The sequence below is a fragment of the Macaca fascicularis genome, chromosome 5 (genome assembly GCF_037993035.2).
Source record: "Macaca fascicularis isolate 582-1 chromosome 5, T2T-MFA8v1.1".
In the NCBI taxonomy this organism is placed as follows: domain Eukaryota; kingdom Metazoa; phylum Chordata; class Mammalia; order Primates; family Cercopithecidae; genus Macaca; species Macaca fascicularis.
In genome coordinates this window covers 189016154-189038694 of record NC_088379.1, presented here as the reverse complement: position 1 = coordinate 189038694, position 22541 = coordinate 189016154, and positions in this window count along the sequence as shown.

Below are 22541 nucleotides of genomic sequence, written 5' to 3'. Positions count from 1 at the left end.
ATGTCTTCTCTGCAGTAGGGGTTCAAGGCTGAGCATGCCTGTGTGGAAGAGAATACTTAGAAGGGGCTTGGCCTTCTTAAGAGTGGCCAAATGCTTATCACTGAGATTTAAATGAATATCCTACAAAACAAAGACAGTTGGTAATTTTGTCCTAACTGACAGCCACGTACATGTTTATTGTTTTCCAGATTAGCAGCTCCTTCCTTTCTTGTACTTGTTTCTAGGCATTCTTACCTTCTTAGTTTCCCATGCCATAGCATATCATTGGGATATAGGCAGGACCTTCCCTTTCTAACAATGCTTTACATAGACAAGGCCTGACCAAGCCCTATGGACTAATAGCAAAGTATATATCCTTACCTGATCCATTTAGAGTCCTCTAAGCACAAAGTTTATGCTCCTATCCACCATTATTCTGGAATTCAAAAAGCTCTGAAGGTACTTCTGGTTTCTAGTTCTGCATGTACAAAACTTAGAAATCACCGCTCTGGCCAGGTGCAGTGGCTCATGCCTATAATCCCAACACTTTGTGAGACCGAGGTGGGAGAATTGCTTGAGCTCAGGGGTTTGAGACCAGCCTGGGCAACATAGTGAGACCTCATCTCTACAAAAAATTGAAAAGAAGTTAGCTTGGCATGATGGTTTGTGCCTACAGTCCCAGCTACTAGGGGGGCTGAGGTGAGAAGAGTTCTGGAGACTGGAAGTCGGAGGCTGCAGTGAGCTATGATCATGCACTACACTCCAGCCTGGGTGACAGAGTGAGACCCTGTCTCAAAACAAACAAACAAACAAAAAAACCAGGAAGAAGAAAGAAAAGAAATCATGACTGTATCCACTCTATCCTAACAACAACTGAAAATCTGAACAGACTAAAAAATCAGCAACTCTTCTTGGATCCATAAGCTAGCTGAGGACACAGGGCAAACGGCTGCCCCCAAGATTGGAGAGACAGATAGGAAATACGGGGAGTTACAGCTTATGAGAGTAGACTCATGAGCAGATACCACCTTGGGAACTGGTTTTGTGGTAGGGAAATATGAACTGTAATTGACAAACACTGGAGACTCAGTGTGGACAAGCTAGGAGTTAAAAGCTGCAAGCAGACCCAGTCATTGGGTGACCACACCCCCAACCACTTTCATGAATTTTACCTCCAAGAGCCCTACCAAGTTCTCACAGTAGATAATGGAGAAAAATCCCCTTGTTCTCTGGCAGAAGGAAGGGAAAAGGAACCATTTTGAAATATGCCAGAGCACTCTGTTCTTCTTCACAAGGCCCAGTTCAGGGGAAACTAATTAACCAGACCCTCACCTGCTGGGGTATGACCAGAGCCTAACTGACCTGGAGGAAGGGAAACAACCAACTTCAGTTGACTCCAGCCTTCCACATGGGAGAAAACAATACCAAACTCCAGTCCACTCTAACCATCCTGTCCCACCTACGGGAGAAGAAAAAAATGGAGAAGCACAGTCCAAAGCATAGGCTCACTAAAGGACTGAGACCTAATCTTAGGTCTATAGAACGCTTCCTCCACACATACACACCTCACCACCACATTACTAAAGGCCTGTTTACAGCAGTTCCTTTTACCTGCTACATCATGTCTGGCTATTAAGGAAAAATTACAAGGCATACTAAAAGGCAAAATACACAACTTGAAAAGATAGAGTAAGCATGAGAACCAGGCATGGCAGGGATGTTGGAATTTTCAGATTGAAAATTTAGAACAATATGATGAATTTGTTAAGGACTGTAATGAATAAAGTAGACAGCGTGCAAGAACAGATGGGTGATGTAAGCAGAGAGATGGAAGTCCTAAGAAAGATTAAAAAAAAAACCCTAGAGATCCAAAGCACTCTAACAGAAATGAAGAATCCCTTTGATGGGCTTATTAGTAGACTGAACATGGCTGAGAAAAGAATTTCTGAGCTTGAGGATAACTCGATAGAAACCTCCAAAACTGAAAAACAAAGAAAATCAAGACTGAAAAAAGCAGAACAGAGTATCCAAGAACCGTGGAACAACTACCAGAGGTTTAACATGTGTGTAATGAGCATTTCAGAAAGATAAGAAAGAAGGAACAGAAGAAATATTTGAAATAGGCCGGGCACGGTGGCTCAAGCCTGTAATCCCAGCACTTTGGGAGGCCGAGGCGGGTGGATCACGAGGTCAGGAGATCGAGACTATCCTGGCTAACATGGTGAAACCCCGTCTCTACCAAAAATACAAAAAACTAGCCGGGGGTGGTGGCGGGCGCCTGTAGTCTCAGCTACTTGGGAGGCTGAGGCGGGAGAATGGCGTGAACCCAGGAGGTGGAGCTTGCAGTGAGCCGAGATCACGCCACTGCACTCCAGCCTGGGAGACACAGCGAGACTCCGTCTCAAAAAAAAAAAAAAAAAAAAAAACAACGAAATATTTGAAATAGTAATGATGGAAATTTCCCCCCAAATGAATATTGGATGCCAAACAACAAATCCTAGTAATCCCAGAGAATACCAAACAGTAAAAATGCAAAAAAAAACAAAAAAAAACAAAAAAAAACCCTACATATAGGCATGTCATTTTCAAACCACAAAAATTAAACATAAAGAAAAAATTCTGAAAGAAACCAGAGGAAAAATACAACTTACCTATAGAAAAACAAAGATAAGAATGACCTTGGACTTCTCCTCAGAAATCATGCAAGCAAAAAGAGTGGAGTGAAATATTTAGCATTAAGGGAGAGAGAAAAAAAGCTAGAATTCTGTACCCTGTGAAATTATGCTTCAAAAGTGAGAGAGTAATAAAGACTTTCTCAGACAAACAAAAATTGAGAAATTTTTTTTGCCAGTAGACTTGCTTTGCAAAACTGTTAAAAGAAGTTCTTTAGAGGGAAAGAAAATATGTCAGAAACTTGGAGCCACATAAAGAAAGGAAGAGCATCAAAGATAAAGTAAGTGGAGATAAAATAAAAACTTGTGGCCAAGTGCAGTGGCTCATGCCTATAATCCCAGCACTTTGGGAAGCCGAGACTGGTGGATCACTTGAGGTCAAGAGTTTGAGACCAGCCTGAACAACAACATGGTAAAACCCCGTCTCTACTAAAAATACAAAAAACTTAGCCAGGTGTGGTGGCATCTGTCTGTAATCCCAGCTACTTAGGAGGCTGAGACAGGAGAATCACATGAACCCAGGAGGTGGAGGTTACAGTGAGCTGAGATTGTGCCATTGCACTCCAGCCGGGGCAACAGAGTGAGACTTCGTCTCAAAACAAGCAAACAAAAACAAACAAACAAAAACCCTCCCAAATTTTTATTTTTATTTATTTTTAATTGATGTACCAGAAAATTGTTCCAAATAACAATAATGTATTTGATTATGTATGTTTATGAATATCATATATGTACACACACATATATATTATTATGCATGTTTATATATAAGTAGAACTAATAAAAGCAATGAAACCAGAAACAGGAATGAAGAATTTGGATTATTTTTTTGAAAGTGGACTTGGATTCAGTATAAATGTATATTGTAGAGTCTAGGGCAACCATTAAAAGAAGTAAAAAAAGAAGTACAGATGATATGCTAAGAAAGGAGAGTAAATAGAGTCATATGAAATGTTCAACTAAAACTACAAAAGGCAGAAAAAGAGTGAACAACAAAAATAGGAACAGTGAACAAGGGCAACAAATATTAACAGAAAACAGTAACCAATATGGTGGACATTAATCCAACTATATAAAAATATCATTTTAAACATCAATGATCCAAATCCACCAAATAAAAGACAGAGACAGAGTGGTATTAGTAAACAAGACCATCTCTATATCGTCCACAAGAAACCCACTTTAAAGATAAAGACATATATAAATGAAAATTAAGTGAATGGAGAAAAGTGTATCATGCTAATAAATCAAAAGAAACCAGGGTAGCTATATCAAAGACAAAGAAGGCATTGTACAGGGTCAATTCTATAAAAATACATAACAATCCTTAGCATACATACAATCTAACAACAGGGTACCAAACTACGCAAGACAAAAGCTGATAGAACCGCAAGGAGAAATAGATAAATTCACTTTCATGGGTGGAGACTTTAACACCCCCTCTATCATAAATGGACAGATCCAACAGGCAAAAAATCAATAAAGATGACATACTTGAACTCAACAATATCATCAATCAATTGAATATATGTATAGGCTACTCCATCCAACACCAGCAGAATGTCCATTCTTCTCAAGGTTACATAGAACATTCAGCAAAATAAATCATATTCTGGGCCCTAAAACAAAGCTTAACAAATTTAAACAAATAGAAATCATACAATGTCTGCTCTCAGACCACAATGAAATTAAACTAAAACTCAGTAACATTTAATAATTGGAAAATTTCCAAATATGTGGACATTAACACACTTCTAAATAACACATGAGTCAATGAAGATATCTCAAGAGAAATTTCAAAATGTTTTGAACTAAATGAAGAGGAGAACATGACTTATCAAAATTTGTGGGATGCAATGAAACAGTCCTTAGAGGGAAATTTGTAGCATTAAATGAATATACCAGGAAAGAAGAAAGATCTAAAACCAATCATATAAGTTTTCACTTTAGGAAACTGGGGAAGAAAAAGAGCAAATGAAATTCAAAGTAAGCAGAAGTAAAGAAATCATAAAAAGTAAAGGCAGAAATCAATGAAATGAAAAATAAGAAATTTATAATAGAGAAGACCAATAAAGCAAAAAACTGGTTCTTTGGAAAGATCAACAAAACTAATAAGCCTCTAGCCAGGTTAACTATGAAAAAAAGAAAGAGGGCACAAATTATTACTATCAGAAATGAAATAAGGGACTTCACTACAGATCCCATGGACATTAAAATGATAATAAAGAAATGCTATGCCTACATTTTGATAACCTAGATGAAATGGACCAATTATTTGAATGATATAATCTGCTAAAACTCACACAAGAAGATATAGACAATCTGAATAAGCCAACATCTATTTTAAAAATAAAATAAAAAAAATTAATAACCTTTCAAAACAGAAAGCCCCAGGCACAGATAGATTCACTGGTGAATTCTGACATTTAAGAAAGAAATCATACCAATTCTCTACACTCTCTCATAAACATAGATGCAAAAATACTCAATAAAATATTAACAGATCAAATCCAACAATGTACAAAAATAATTATAAACCATGACCAAGTGGGATTTACCCCAAGTAGGCAAAACTGGTTTAACTTTTGCAAATCAATTAATGTAACCTATCACATCAACAGGCTAAATAAGAAAAAAATCACACAAGCATATCAATAGATGCAGAAAAAGCATTTGACAGAATCCAACACCTATTCACACTAAAAACTCTCAGTAAACTAGGAAGAGTGAAATTTCCTCAAACTGACGAACAATATCTAAAAAACCCTATAGCTAACATTCTTAATGGTGAGAAACTTGAAGATTTTCTACCGATATTAGGAACAAGGCAAGTGTGTCCTCACTCACTACTCCTTTGCAACATTGTACTGAGAGTCCTAGCTAATGCAATAAGAGAAGAAAAGAATGTAGATTAGGAAGGAAGAAATTAAACTGCCTTTGTTCACAGATGACACAATCATCTATGTAGAAAATCTAACAGGATCAACAACAACGAAAAAACCCTTCTGGAACTATTAAGCAATTATAGGAAGGTGGTTAAATTCAAGGTTTACGTACAAAAGTCAATTGCTTTCCTATATGCCAGCAATGAACAAGTAGGATTTGAAATTAAAAATACAATATTATTTATATTAGCATCCCCAAAGATGACATATTTAATTGCACATCTGACAAAATATGTATAAGATCTTTAAGAAGAAAATTAGAAAACACTGATGAATGAAATCAAGGAAGTACTAAATGAACACTGCAGGTGCTCTACAGGCACCATGTTACCTCTCTTGCATCAGAAAAACACCTCAATTCCAAAACATAACTGACCCCAAGAGTTTTAAATAAGAAATTACGGAACTGAACTATTAAAAGCAAGTAATCAATGTATTACTGGCAAATAAACAATAAAATGTGGTGAGGTGGGAGGAGAATCAGAATAAATAATCTGAGAAAGCATTACTATGGAGGATGATATCTACTGCAGACTCAACCATCCTTCATGTTCCCCCAGGCAAGTTCCTTCACCTATATGACGCTCAACTTTCTCCAAAGTGAGGAAGTCAGGTTGATTATCTCTACAATCTGTTCACAATGACATAATTCTGAGCTCCCAGTTCCTTTCTTCAAAGCAATTCTTCCCCATCCAGGAGCAACCAGGATGCGGCAATTCTTTGTCAAGGCATTTTCAGTTACACGCTACTATGTTTTTCCTTCATATTGCACATTTTAAATGTAAACTCAAACATATTCCTTTGACTAACCATTTTTTTCCAGTTTTCTTTACAAATCACTAAGCAGTTTTTATCGGTTTTAAATGAGTTTTTACATTTCAGCTCTCTTATAATTATTAAATAATCCATCTTACTTCCCTCTACATACATGATCATTTTTATTTATCTGGCAAAGACATAAAGAAAGAACATTAGGTCATTTGTACCAGAGAATTTGAGCCAGGACTCAGAATTGCTCGTTCTTGACGGCTGTGCTGAGATCACTTCCCTAGTTCTAGTTTGAAGATAAAGTTCTTTTGTTACCTTGGATTATGGTTTGAATTAGGTTAACATCCCTCCTTTTTCTGATTTATATGATGAAGTGATTGCTTAAAGATGGCAGGTCTGCTAGAGTCCTGATCTTGACAAATGGTACCACTCCATCATTTAAGGCAGACCTTGGGAGTCACCCAAGACCATTTCCTCTCCCTTACCACCCACATGTTCAATTAATCTCCAAGGCCTGCTGATTTTTAAAAAAATGAAATTATAATATGTTTCTACCCTATAGAAAATCAGAGCACATAATATAAACAACATCAATGAACCAACCCTCACATTTGTTAAATGGTCACATTTTAATATATATATGTGTTTTATATATATATATAAAAACACACATTTAGTTGTTTTTTTAAGTAAATAGAATATTATAGAGAAAGTCGAAGCCCCCAATTGTAATTTTGGTATTTATAATTTTCATGTTTGTACAATTATTATAGAGAAGCTCCCAATTCTAATTTTGCTATTTATAATTTTCATGGTGTTTGTACTATTATTATAGAACACATTGGGCTGCGTATTTACATGTTAACATTTTATAGTGCATGCATCCATCTGTAGCTTGTTTTTCACCTCACTTAACATTGGTCTTGAGATTATTCAAGAACTAGACACTTAAGTCTAGTTCATTCTCTTAAACAGATGTATAGTGTTCTATTATATAACTACTGATGCCATTTATTGATACCCTTGTTAATTGACATTTGGATTATTTCTAGTTTTTTGTTATTCAAACACTGCTGCAATAAATCTCCAAGTGCCTGTCTCCTTGTGCAAACGAATATATGAGACTTCTCTCGGGCACAGTGGACTGTGGTGTGCCAAGATTTTTATCTCCTCCACTGATGGGGACCGTGGGTGGGGCCAGAGATACAGAGTGGAGTCTACCATTTTTATAGTGTCTACTATGGGGTCCGACACCATATGTAAAGGACCTTGCTTTACATAAAGTAACTCATTCAATATCCATGATAACCCGTGGAGATAACACGAATGTTATCTCCATTTTACAGACAAGGAAGCTGAAGCACAGGAAGCAATGAAATAACTTGACCAGAGTAAGCCATTTGTAAGTGTCAGAAGCAGTGATCGATTTCTCATTGAAGACTGCGGTGTTCTCTATGTAAGTACCCGGGAATGAAATTGCTAGGTGCAGGAGTAAGTGTGGCTTCAACTTTACTAGATAATGCCACATTGCTCTTCAAAACGGCGTTATTAATTTACAGTCCCAGCAGCACTATGTGAGAGCTTCTTGTGCTAATCTGATGGAGGAGAAAATGGTGTCTTTGTTGTTTGCATTTGATTTTCCTTGATTTACTATGAGGTTGAACATCTTTTTGGAAGGTCTTTGGCTGCTCATATTTTCTGATTCTGTTGCTTGACTGTTCATATTTGTTGCCTTTTCTCTTACGTTTTTCCTTATTGATTTTGGTGAGTTTATTACATATTCTGGTTACTAAGCCTCTGTGTTCTATTTTTTTTGCATATATCTCCTCTCAGGTGTCAAGAAAAACTGATGTACTGAGCTATAGTTCAAGTAATATATGAGACAGTATTTTAATTTTAAATTTACTTTTTAAATAAGAAGAAATGCCTATAAGCTGTGTTCTATTTCTGAGAAAATTTTTACCGTCTTTTTATACTGTCTGAGCACATTAGACTGACATCAGTGTCAGACATCAGAAGAGGTTAATGACTCATCTTCCCAAGGAGGGTGAGTGTGACCAAACTTCTCTGAAAATTATAGCTTGTATCTTCAAGTGAACGGCTTTCTACAGCACTCATGGTTTCCATTAACAAGATTGTTTTGTTTTTGGTCACAAGACTATAAACTGTTTGTCATGGGAACAAATAGATTGATACTACGGAAAATCTTTTAACCTGTTTTAGTAAAGAGACGTAGAAACTTTCCTATGGCAAGATGCTGAGTGAGCGTAGATTTAATTCTTATGAGAAACAACCTTTTCTCCTAGCTTCTAAACAAAGGGCAATTGTTACTCAATTGTTTTGTATTCTCAAGGTTTCTGTTACTGGTGACTAGGCTTCTGGTTTCAATTTAATTTTTTTTAGCTTTTAATTTTGGACATATTTTAGGTGTACTGAAAATTTGCAAAAGTAATGCAGAGTCTCCCATAAAACTTTTACCCACCTAACCCCAATGTTAACATCTTATATAACCATAGTACCAAAACTAAGAAATTAACATTGGTACAGTACTATTAACTAAACCACAGACTTTATTTGAATTTGCTGATGTTTTCCTTACTGCCCCTTTCCGTTCTAGCACCCTCTCCAGGATCCCACATTACATTTAGTTGCCATTTCTCCCTAGTTGCCTCTGGCTTCTTGGTCTACCCTTGTTTTTTACGACCTTGACAATCTTAAGGAATACTTGCCAGCCTGGGGTTATCTGGCATTTCCCCTTGATTACATGGGAGTTAGGAAGTTTTGGAAAGAACATCACAGAACAAAGTGCCCCTCCCACCTCACTATATGTGACATCTACATGACACCACAGGTGATAGTAACCTTTGTCACCTGGTTAATGTCGTGTTTGCCAGGTTTTTCCACTGCACAGTTGCTATTTTTCCCTTTCCCCACTCTATTCTTTGGAAATGAGTCTGTAGCTCTGTCCCACCCTCAGTGGAGAGGAGTGGGGACTGAGCTCCTTCTCCTGGCTGGGGAGCATCTACATATATTGTCTGAAGTTCTTTTTTAAGGAAGATCTATCACTTCTCATCTGTGTGCATATTTATTTATTTATTCCATGGTTTATTGTGCCAGTGTAGACTCGTATATTTATTTCATACTTCGGGTCATGGTCCAATGTTCCATTGTCTACGTGGTGGTTCCAGTGATTTCAGCTTTGGTTAGTGAGTGCTCTCCTAGCTTGGCTCCTGGGTCCCTTTGACACACCCCACCCTTTGGAGTTTCGAATACTTCCTGACTTTCTGGTTCTCCCAATAATTTTAGCATCCACCCGTAGGTGCTGTCTGCACAGTTATTTCTGTAGAGTTCTAGTGGCGATTTTTCTATTTCTCCCTCTCAATTTAATCAAGATAACTAAAGATACTTAACATATAGGCTATCTGAGGGATTTGGGTTTGGATTTCAGTTCCAGCACTTCAAGCTATCTGCTGTTAGAGTTCTCTGAACCCTGACTTCATTTGTATCAGAAGGCAAAGTGTAAAACTGCTTCTATACTCACAATATTTCTGATACTAAGTGTGTGGGGCTTTTATCCATTCCCCACCACCAAGCAAATTTCCAGTTCTCTGTGGACACCAAAATTGGGTGTCCTATAATTTAATGAGTTTGATACTTGCTCCCAGGAGTTAGTGGAGACCCCACAGGTTCAGTCCCAGAAGACTTCCCTGTACTTCAGACACCAACCAAAAGTCTCAGGTTACTTCTTGCACTTATGGCTGACTGGCTGGAAATTGAGGATTCCCATGACCCCCTCCTCACATTTAATAATTTAGTATAACAGCTCACAGAACTCAGGGAAACACTCCACTGACTATTACTGATTTATTATAACGGATGCAGTTCGGAAACAGCCAAATGTAAGAGATGCACAGGGCAAGGAGAGGGGTGCAGAGCTTCATGCCCCCTTTGTGGGCACCGTTCTCCCAGCAACTCCAAGTGTTTACCCACCCAGAAGCTCTCTGAACTCCATTGTTAAGAGGTTTGATGGGAGTTCCATTACATAGGCACGGTTGATGAAGTCATTGGCCACTGGTGATTAACTCAGTCTCCAGGGCCTCTCCCTACCTGACAGTCCAGAAGGTGAGGCTGAAAGTTCCAACCCTCCAATCACAGGGTTGGCTCCCCTGGCAAACAGCCCCACCCTCAAAGTGTCACCTCATTAGCATAAATTCAGGTATGATTGAAAAGAGCTTATTAAGGGTAACAAAAGTAGCTCCTCTCACCCAGGAAATTCCAAGAGTTTTTAGGAGCTCTGTGCCAGGAACTAGGGACAAAATCTTGCACTGTCCCACTCCACCAGCCTGGGAAGGGAATTATCCCTTTGGCACTGATACACTCTCTGTCCTGTAGTCACTTAGCAGGTATCTGAGTTATCAGATCAAAAAACATGGCATATATAGGGTTCCGTACTATCTGTGGTTTTAGGCACCCACTGGGGGTCTTGGAACATATCCCCTGAGGATGAGGGGGAGAGCTGTATTATTATTATCATTGCTTCCACCAGCACTGTTGTCACCTCCATACTTCTTTCAGAGCCTGCTTTGTAAAATGCAAATCTGATGATGTCACCGTATTGTTCAGGGTAACTCATTGCTGTCTGTTATTGTCAGCAATGGTTCCTAAGCCTGACTTTTGATCAAAATCATATGAGGAGCTTAGATAGATAGATAGATAATAGATAGATGATAGATAGATAGATAGATAGATAGATAGATAGATAGATAGATAGATGCCCAGTCTTAACCCAGACCTTATTGACTTGAATTTTGGTGGGGTGGATCTCAGCCTTTATCTGTTCCTGGAGAGAGGTGAGAGCAGGGGTCTGCGCAGCAGGAATGAGCCTGGGATCCCTGTAAAGGCTGATAGCTGGTCCCACCCAGTGATGACTCACAGCAATAAAGAGAAGACCTTGGTTCCCACCATGAAGTAGCCAATATGATGCCCAGATGTGAGATGAGGAGTCCAATGAACTGTTTCTAGCTCTTCCACTTAGTTCCCATGTGTTCCTATCTAGTCAGTTGGAAGGTAGCTGTCCTTTATTTAAGGACTGTGTTCTTAGAGGACTTGTTCAATTTAAAACATGCACAAATAAAGACCATTATCCTAATAAGAATAAATATAAACTGTGTATTCATAAACCTAGTGTTAAATCAAGTTAAGCCTAAAGTGGCCTCCTTACATATCTTAAATTCAGCCTAAATTTCTCTGTATACAGTGAGCCATAACCTAAATGGAGGTGTAAACAGATTGTAACCTACAGTTAAAAGAAAAACCTTAGCCAAATTAAGTTTAAAAGCGTTTAATTGAGCAAAGAACAATTCATGAATCTGGCAGCCTCCTGAGCCGCAGTAGGCTTAGAGAGAATCCAACACCACCACATGGCGGAAGAAGATTTGTGGACAGAAAAAGGAAAGTGACTCACAGAAAACAAGTGAGGTGCAGAAACTGCTGATTGATTACAGATCGGTGTTTGCCTTATTTGAACATGTCATATTTGATTGGCCATATTTGTTGGCCATATTTGATTGGCCAAAACTGGGTGATTGGCAAAGAGTAGGTTACAATCTGTTTACAATTCTATTTAGGTTATAATTCATGATGTACAGAGAAATCTTTAGGCCAAATTTAAAGCAGGTGAGGAGGCAGCTTTAGGCTAAACCTGATTTAACACTTCTTTTGTGCCAATCACTGAATTTTGGCCAAAAGAGGTCAACTGTTTGAAATGTGTTCAAGTAAATCAATTGCTGACCTGTAACCAATTTGGCTGTTTGTGTACCTCACTTCTGTTTTCTGTATATCACTCTCCTTTTTCTGCCCATAAGTCTTCTACCATCTAGCTGCCCTGGAGTCTCTCTGAGCCTACTCTGGCACAGGAGGCTGCCCGATTGGCAAGTCATTCTTTGTTCAACTAAACTCTGTTAAACTTAAATTGGCTAAAGTTTTTCTTTTGACACTAGAATGATTGTTGTGAACACTTTCTTTACTACTTCTTTTCACCTTGAGCTCTGATACTTTGCAGGGTGCTCTCGTCTTAATTAACAGTCTGGGACAACATGGTATTTATGTGTGCCCAGCTTCTTAGCACTTTAACACACAGAATTTCTATTTCAAAGTTGATTTTACGAGGACATTTTCTTTTCAGCTAGAATGAGCCCCACTAATAAACACATAGATGGCATTATTAATAAAAATTATAATGTCACTGTGTATTAAAATATTAGTACAAGAGTGTTCCATTGTCTATGATGTAAACTACTTAACCTACTTCAGAATAGGAAGTGTAACTTATATGTTTTATTAGTCAGGGTTCTCTTGAGTGACAGAACTAATAGGATAAATGTATATGTAAGGGGGAGTTTATTAAGGAGTATTGACTCACATGATCACAAGGTGAAGGCCCACAATCATCCGTCTGCAACCTGAGGAACAAGGAAGCCAGTCCGAGTCCCAAAACCTCAAAAGTAGGAAAGCTGACGGTTCTGTCTTCAATCTGTGGCCGAAGGCCCAAGAGCCCCTGGCAAACCACTGGTGTAAGTCCAAGAATCCAAAAGCTGAAGAACTTGGACTCTGATGTTCTAGGGCAGGAATCATCCAGCACAGGAGAACGATGAAGGCTGGAAGACTCAGCAAGTCAAGTCCTTCCATGTTCTTCTGCCTGCTTTATTCTAGCCATGCTGGCAGCTAATTAGATGGTGCCCACCCAGATTGAGGGTGGGTCTGCCTCTCCCAGTCCACTGACTCAAATGTTAATCTCCTTGGCAACACCCTCACTGACACACCCAGGATCAATACTTTGCATCCTTCAGTGCAGTCAAGCCAACACTCAATATTAACCGTCACATATGGGTACATGAATTACTTTTCATCTATACTCCAGGGGTAATCACTCAGCATTTGAACAGAAATTTGTAATCAGAGGTGGTTAAAGAAAATATTTTCTATTTTATTATAATAGATACAAAGTCTTCATTAGCTAGCATAAGGCATTTTAGAAATAATTTTCCATAGATAAAATAAGTGGTGTTCAAAAAATACAGTCACCTAAAAAGACTGAATGGATCCCAGCACCTTGCTTGGTTGAAGGATCAGAATCAGGCCATATTCTATGGGGGTGGGGCCCACATCCAAAACTCATGCCCTCTGGGCACCCCATGTAGCAGAGGACTCCGTCATGAGTTCTATCCCAAGGTTGGCTGATCTCAGAGTTCATGCAGGGAACTTGATTGTTACCTGAGGACAGAAAGAGGAGCTCTCACCAAGCTAAGGAGAACAGATATGCCACTGCTTGTGTAATAAAGCACTGGACTGGCCTTTGTCCCTCGTTCCTGGGAGAGAGACTCTGAGTCCTTGGAATTTCCTGAATAATAGGGGCATCTTTATTATTCATGAGGTTTTTGGGATTGCATCTGATTTATGCTAATGAAACCACTCAGAATGGGAACTGGTCACCAGAAACACCAACCATGTGATCTCAGGAGGTTAGGACTTTGAGTCAGTCTGATCTCCAGGGAGGGGAGAGCAGCTGGTGACTGAGTTTAATCCTTTGTCAATGGTCTGGCTAATCATGCCTATGTCAGGAAACCATAATACAACTCTGGACACTGAAGCTCAGAGGAACTTTCTGTTTGATAAACACATTGATGTGTCAGGAGGGTGATGCGCTCTGATTTTATGGGAAGAGAGTGTGGAATCTCTGCGTTTCGGACCCTCTCAGATCTTGTCCTATGTGTTTCTTCATTATGCTGGTCCTGATTTGCAGCCTTTATAATAAAACTGTAATTATAAGTCTAGCACCTTCCTACGTTCCAGGAATTGTTCTGGAGAATTGTGAAGCCTGAGAGGGGTTGTGGGATTTATAGCTAGTTAGTTGGTCAGGGCATAGGTGGTCTGGAGACCTGAAATTACAGCTGGCATCTGAAATGGGGAGCACTTCCCCATTAGGGGCAGTGCTCCTAACATAAGGAATCTGATATTAACTCCAGATGGTTAGTGTCAGAATTGTACTGCAGGACACCCAAACTATTTTTAGCCTGCTTACTAATAAATAGTTGTCCACTTGGAAGAATATAGCCTTACCTTCATTTTGACAGACCAACTAGTAGTCTGAGGCTGGGCTTGTATAGCCCATACCTAGCTCTAACCTGGGAGGCTGCTGGTGTCTACCGTAACAACCTGACAGTTGCCAAAGGGACAAATTGGCTTAGACCGGCCTGACAACCACACACAGAAATCCCTCCTGGAAGTTCCAACACCTGTGAATAGCAGCATGATTTCTAGGACACTGAAAGCAGAGGCTGGTATTTCTGTTTTCCTGTTCATATGGTGGTAGCTTGTGGGAATAGTATAAAAACATTTTACACGCGGTGGCTCACGCCTGTAATCCCAGCACTTTGGGAGGCCGAGGCGGGCGGATCACAAGGTCAGGAGATGGAGACCACGGTGAAACCCCGTCTCTACTAAAAATACAAAAAATTAGCCGGGCGCGGTGGCGGGTGCCTGTAGTCCCAGCTACTCTGAGGCAGGGAGTCCCGGCTGAGGGAGGAGAATGGCGTGAACCCGGGAGGCGGAGCTTGCAGTGAGCCGAGATCGTGCCACTCACTCCAGCCTGGGGGACAGAGCGAGACTCCGTCTCAAAAAAAAAAAAAAAAATTTTACAATTCACTGGCTTTCAGCTTTGTAATTATGTAGTGTTTTATTTTTTCTGGGGTATTTGAATTCAAAATTTGCTTATATAGTGATTTTATTAAAGTTTTCGTGACACTATTTTAAGGAAATAACAGTGCATAAATACAACCACATTTAATTCTGGATATCAATGTTTTCATCTATAAACAGAGAGAAAAGTGAGAATGGCCCTACCTATTTGTATTGAGATTCAAAAAAAATGAAAGAGCTTTGAAAACTATATACATGATTTCTCTAATGGAAAGATTTCCCTAATGGAAAGATTTCCTTATTTTTGCATATTGGAAACAATGCTTAGAATACAAAAGACCATAAGCAATAACCACAATAAAGAAGAATAAAGAAGTAATCTATATAGTATATTAAAAGGTGATAAACCTATTAAATATTACAAACCATAAAAAAAGCATTATAAAGCTTTTCAGAATGCATGGTTGCCATTTTAGATGGGATTAGACCTCTTCGAGAAGATGAGATGTAAACAGGGACTTGAAGAAAATTAGGGAGTGATGTGGATACGGAGGGAAGAGCATTCCCAGGTAGAGGAAATAGCCAATGCAAAGGCCCAGAGTTAGAGAATATCTGCCATGAGCTACTCTCAACAAGGAGGTTACTACAAGTGGGACACATGCATAATTGAGGCTAGTAGGAAAGGAGGTCAGTATAACGGAAGGCAAGGTAGTGTAGGGCCTGGTTGACCAAAATGAACTCCCTGGTTTCTTTTTATTATTATTATTATTATTATTACTAGACAGAGGCTCTCTCTGTCACCAGGCTGGAGTGCAGTGGTGCAATCTCGGTGCACTGCAACCTCTGCCTCCCAGGTTAAAGCGATTCTCCTGCCTCAGCCTCCCGAGTAGCTAGGATTATAGGCGCACACCACCAAGCCCAGCTGAAACACCCTGGTTTCTACCCTGAGTGGAATGTGAAGTTATTGGAAGGCTTTGAGCAGGGGAGTGACATGCAGTGAGCCGAATGGTGTTTCGTGCCCCCACCTCCAAAAAGATATATCCACACCCTAATTCCTGGAACCTGTAAATGTTACCTTCTTTGAGAAAAGGGTCTTTGCAGATGAAATGAACTTAAAGATCTTGAGATGAAGACATCATCTTAGATCATCTGGCAGGCAAAGTCCAGTGACAAGTGTCCTTATAAGAAGAGAAGGGCAGAGGGAGATTTGAGACAGACAGAGAGGAGACACCACACACAGAGGAGAAGGCAGGGTAAAGATGGAGGCAGAGACTGGAGCAATGGGGCCATGAGCCGAGGGGTGCCAAGGATTGCCGGAAGTCACCATGAGGCAGAAGGGAGGCGTGGAAGGGGTTCGCCCTTAGAGCCTCCGGAAGTAATCAACCCTGCCAGCACTTTGCTTTTGGACTTCTAGCCTCCAGAACTCTGAGAGAATAACTTTCTATTGTTTTAAGACACTCTATTTGTGGTAATTCGTTAAGGAAACAACAGGAAACAAATATAGGAAGCCAGATAGTAAGGGACCGGATCAGCCAAACTGAGAAGACTCAGGGTTCTACTCTGAGGGGAACTGGGAGCTACTGGAAGGTTTTGAGCAGAGCAGTGACATGAACCTGATTCTTGTTTTAAATAGAGTCAGTTAACTTAGCCAGCATATATCCCTCCTCCCTCACACATTTTTCTGCCTGGTGATTGGATAAATAATTGGCTAGACACGACCAGAGGCCATCTCAACTTTCAGTTCAATTTCACTCCTTCATGGATGCACTCCTTTGGATATTGAGCCTCTAAACTGGCTGTGTCCATTAGAACTGGATTTGGCTGGATTTAAGAGAAAACCTGGCCAGGCACCGTGGCTCCCACCTGTAATCCAAGCACTGTGGGAGGCCGAGGAGGGCAGATGATCTGAGGTCAGGAGTTCAAGATCATCCCGGCCAACATGGTGAAATCATGTCTCTACTAAAACTGCAAAAAATTAGCTGGGCGTGGTGGCGGGCACCTGTAGTTCCAGCTACTCGGGAGGCTGATGCAAGAAAATTGCTTGAACCCGGGAGGTGGAGGTTGCAGTGAGCTGAGATTGTGCCACTGCACTCCAGCCTGGGCAACAGAGCGAGACTGTCTCAAGAAGGAAAAAAAATAAAAGAGAAAACCTAATAGTAGTTTAACTAAGAGAGAAGTTTATGTCTCTCTCAAGCAATAGAAACCTTGAGCTGGGCAGTCCAGGGCTAGAAATGTGGCTCCATCGGCATCATGGAATTAGGGTTTTTCTGGTTTCTCATCCTATTGTCTTTAGCATATAGTTTTTAGCTTCAAGGTTGCCTTATGGTCCAAGAAGACAGCTGGAGTTCCAGCCATTGTTTGAAAATTGCACAGTCAAGGAGAGCAGAGGAGCAGAGCATACTGGTTATACCTCGAGGAAGAATAAAACCTTTTGAAACAGATTTCCTGGAAGCCACAGTCCGTTACTTCTGCTCACATCTATTGGCCCCCCTGTTTCAAAGGAAGAAGGGATATCACATGCCATCAAGAAAAGGTCATGGGAACCACCACTCAAGTCAACAGATAGAAACAACGTTTCCAGCATTCCAGAGGCCGCTTCCTTCCCTTTCCTGGTCACCACCTATCCCCACCTCCACCAAGGTAACTATCAACTTAATTCTTACTGGAATTACACCTTTACTTTTCTTTAGAGTTTTATTACCTGAATAAGTATATGTTTTTAAATATTAAGATTTAGGTTTGCTTATTTGTTTGGGCTTTATATAAATGGAATTTTTTTTTTTTTTTTTTTTTTTTTTTTTTTTTTTGAGATGGAGTCTCGCTCTGTAGCCCAGGCTGGAGTGCAGTGGCCGGAACTCAGCTCACTGCAAGCTCCGCCTCCCGGGTTTACGCCATTCTCCTGTCTCGGCCTCCTGAGTAGCTGGGACTACAGGCGCCCGCCACCTCGCCCAGCTAGTTTTTTGTATTTTTTTTTTTTAGTAGAGATGAGGTTTCACCATGTTAGCCAGGATGGTCTCGATCTCCTGACCTAGTGATCCGCCCATCTCGGCCTCCCAAAGTGCTGGGATTACAGGCTTGAGCCACCGCGCCCGGCCATAAATGGAATTATTTAATAATAATTTTTAAACATTGTGTAGTGCAGAAAGGGGAGAGAAAGGATATTAAGTGGGCAACTAGTAATCTCCGCTACATCAGCAGAACCCAGAGTTAAGGTTCTTTCAACCATTGGTTTCATTAATGTATCTTCATAATTTACCTGGATTCTGAGCAAAGCCAGTCTATCCTATGACATAAGCCTTCCTTAGTATTCTGGGACAAAGTATTACAATTGCTTATCACCATCTTCCTGTCAATCTAGGAAGACCAAGTGTTTTTGGCAGTACTTCCTTGCTCATTGAAATTTTTAGTACGCTACATCTAATAATTGTTAATATGTTTTGGTTGAAGTCCACCATCTTGTTATTTGTTTCCTATCAGTCCTATCTGTTTTTATTCTTTTGTTTAATCTTTTCCTACCTTCTTTGAGGTTAACTGAGTGTTTTTAGTATATTTTCTATTAGCTTTTATTGCTTTTTGTTATAATAAACAACATGTAACATGAAATTTACTATCATAACCATGTTTAAATGTATAGTTCAATAATGTTAGGTATATTCACATTGTTGTAAAACAGAAAATCTCCAGAAATTTTTCATCTTGAAAATCTGAAACTCTATACCCATTAAGCAAATCTCTTCTGCTCCCTCCTCCAACCCCTGGTGACTACCATTCTACTTTGTGTTTATATACATTTGGCTACTTTAGATAATGAATGTATGTGTAATTATACATTATTTGGCTTTTTGTGACTAGAGTATTTCACTTAACATAATGTCTTCAAGGTTCGTCCATGTTGAAATCTTATGATTTATTTCTTTTTAAGGATAAATAATATTTCATGTATGTATATATCACATTTTCTTTATCCATTTGTCAATGGAAATTTTAGTTGTTTCTGTAGTTTGGCATTGCAATAATCTGCAATACTGCAATGCTCCCAAAATACCTGGGGGTGCAGATACCTCTTTGAGATTCTAATTTCAATTCTTCTGGATATACACCCAGGAGTAGGATCATTGTATCACATGGCAGTTCTATTCTCAATTTCTGAGGAACCTCTATACTCTTTTCCATAGTGATTGTAGCATTCTATATTTACACCAACAATAAATAAGAGATACAATTTCTCCACATACTCATCAACATTTTTACTTTTTTGGGTTTTTTAAAGTAATAATCATCCTAATAAATGCAAGGTGTTACCTCATTGTGCTTTTATTTGCATCCCTGATAATCTGTAATGTTGAGCACCTTATAACATACCTGTTGACCATTTGTGTGTCTTCTTTGGAGAAATATCCATTCAAGATCTTTGCCCATTTTCTAATTATTTGTTTATTTGCTGTCAGATTGTAGGAGTTCCATATATATTTTGGAAATTAACCCATTATCAGACATATAATTGGTAAATATTTTATTTATGTCACAAATTTTCTCTTCATTCTGTTGATTGCTTCCTTTGCTGTGCAGATTTTCACTTCAATATCCCATTTAGCTATTTTTGCTTTTGCTACTGGCACTTTTGATATTATATCCATAAAATCATTGTTGGGAGCAATGTCATGAAGCTTTTCCTTCATGTTTACTTCTAAGCATTTTAAAGTTTCGGGTCTTACATTTAAATCTTTGCTCCATGTTCATGTGATCTTGGTATTATGGTATAAGATAGGGGTCCAGTTTATTCCTTTTGAATGTGAATTTCCAGTTTTGCCAGCATCACTTGTGCAAGAGACTATCCTTTCCCCATTGTGTATTCTTTTTTTGTTTGTTTGAGATGGAATTTCACTCTTGTTGCCCAGGCTGGAGTGCAATGGCGTGATCTTGGCTCACCGCAAACTCCGCTTCCTGGGTTCAAGTGATTCTCCTGCCTCAGCCTCCCAAGTAGCTGGGATTACAGGCATGCACTACCATGCCCCACTAATTTTGTATTTTTAGTAGAGATGGGGTTTCTCCATGTTGGTCAGATTGGTCTTGAACTCCTGACTTCAGGTGATCTGCCCACTTCAGCCTCCCAAAGTGCTGGGATTATAAGTGTGAGCCACCGTGCCCAGCTGCCCATTATGTAGTCTTGATGCCTTTGTTGAAGATCAATTGACTGTGCGTGTGTGGGTTTATTTCTGGGCTCTCTATTCTGTTCTGTTGTTCTTTATGTCTGTCTTTATGCCAGTACCAAACTGTGCTGATTATTGTAGCTTGCTAATGTATTTTGAAATCAGAAAGCGTGATGTCTCCAGCTTTGTTCTTCTTTCTCAGGATTGCTTTGACTATTTTGGGTCTTTTATTGTTCCATATGAATTCTAGAATTTTTTCTCTTTCTTTAAGAAATGCCACTGGGATTTTAATGGGAATAATGTTGAATCTACAGATTGCTTTGTTTAGTATGGACATCTTAATAATATTAATTCTTTCAATCCATGAACACAGAATATTTTTCCATTTATTTGTCTCTTCTTTAATTTCTTTCATCAGTGTATTGTAGTTTTTAGTGTACGAGTTTTTCACTGCCTTGGTTAAGCTTATTCCTAAGTAATTTATTTTTTGATGCTATCATAAATAGGATTTTTCTTCTTAATTTTCTTTACAGATAGTTCATTGTTACTGTATAGAAAAACAATTGTTTCTTTGTATATTGATTTTGTATTCTATAACTTTACTGAATTTGTTTATTAGTTGCAGCAGTTTTTTGGCAGAGTCTTAAGGGACATATATAATTATGTTACTAGCAAACAGAGATGATTTAACTTCTTCCTTTACCATTTAGGTGCCTTTTGTTTCTTTTTTTGCCTTTATCTGACTAGAAGTTCCAATACTATTTTGAATAGAAATGGTGAGAGTGGGTGTCTTTTTCTTGTTCCTGATCTGCCCGCTTCAGCCTCCCAAAGTGCTGGGATTACAAGTGTGAGCTAGTAATCTAGCTAGGAGGAAAAACTTTCAGTTTTTCACTGTTGAATATTGTATCAGTTTTGGCTTGCCACATATGGCCTTCATGTGTTGAGGTAGACTCTTTCTATACCTAACTTGCTTAGATTTTTTTTTTTTTAATCATGAAAAGAAGGATGAATTTTGTCAAATGCTTTTTCTGCATCACTTGGGGTGATCATGTGATTTTTATCCTTCTTTTTGTTAATGTGGTGTATTGCATTTATAGATTAGTGCACGTTGAACCATCCTTGCGTTTCTGGAATAAATCCCACTTGATTATGGTGTATAATCCTTTTAATGTTCTGTTGAATACAGTTTGCTAGTATTTTGTTGAGGATTTTTGCATCTATAGTCATCAGGGATATTGGCCTGTAGTTTTCTTTTTTTGTAGTGTTTTTATCGGACATTGGTATCAGGGTAACATTGGCTTCATGAAATGAGTCTGGAAGTGTTCCTTCCTCTTCAACTTTTTGGAAGAATTTGAAAAAAGATGGCATTCATTCCTTAAATATTTGGTAGAATTCGCTAGTGAAGCTATCTGTTCTTTGCTTTTCTTTTTGGGAGATTTTTGATTACCAATTCAATGTCCTTACTTGTTATTGGTGCCTTCAGATTTTCTGTTTCTTCATGATTTAGTTTTAGTAGCTTGTATGTTTCTAAGAATTTCTCCATTTATTCTAGGTTGTCCAGCTTATTGGCATACAATTATTTGTAGTAGTCTCTTATGCTCCTTTTTATTTGTACAGTATCAGTTGTAATGTTTCCTCTTTCATTTCTGATTTTATTTAATTGAGTCTTCTCTTTTTCTTAGTTTAGCTGAGGGTTAGTCAATTTGGTTTTTCTTTTCAAAATAACTAGCTCTTAGTTTTGTTGGTTTTTTTCTTTTTTGGTCTTTATTTTGTTTTTTCTACTCTAATCTTCATTATTTCTACTACTACTTTCTTGTACTAACTTTGGACTTATTTTGTTCTTGCTTTTCTTTTTTTTCTCTTCCTTTTTTTAGCATAGCTATTTATCACTTAAACTTCCCTCTTCATACTTTACTGCCATAAGTTTTGATGTATTGTGTTTTCCTTTTGTCTTAAGACATATCTTATATTTTGATTTCTTTTTTTTTTAGCCCATGAATTGTTCAGGAGAAGGTTAATTTCCACATATTTGTAAATTTTCCAATTCTCCCTCTGTTAGTGATTTCGTTTCATAACATGTGGTCAGAAATGATACTTGATATAATTTTAATCTTCTTAAAATTGTTAAGACTTGCTTTGTGGCCTAATATGTGATATATCCTGGGGAATATTCTGTGTGCACTTGAGAAGAATGTATATTCTGTTGCTGTTGGGTGGTATGTTTTGTATATGTCTTTTAGGTGCATTTGGTCTACAGTGTTGTTCAAGTCTGCTGTTCCCTTATAGATTTCCTGTCTGGATATTCTATCCATTGTTGAAAGGCAGGTGCA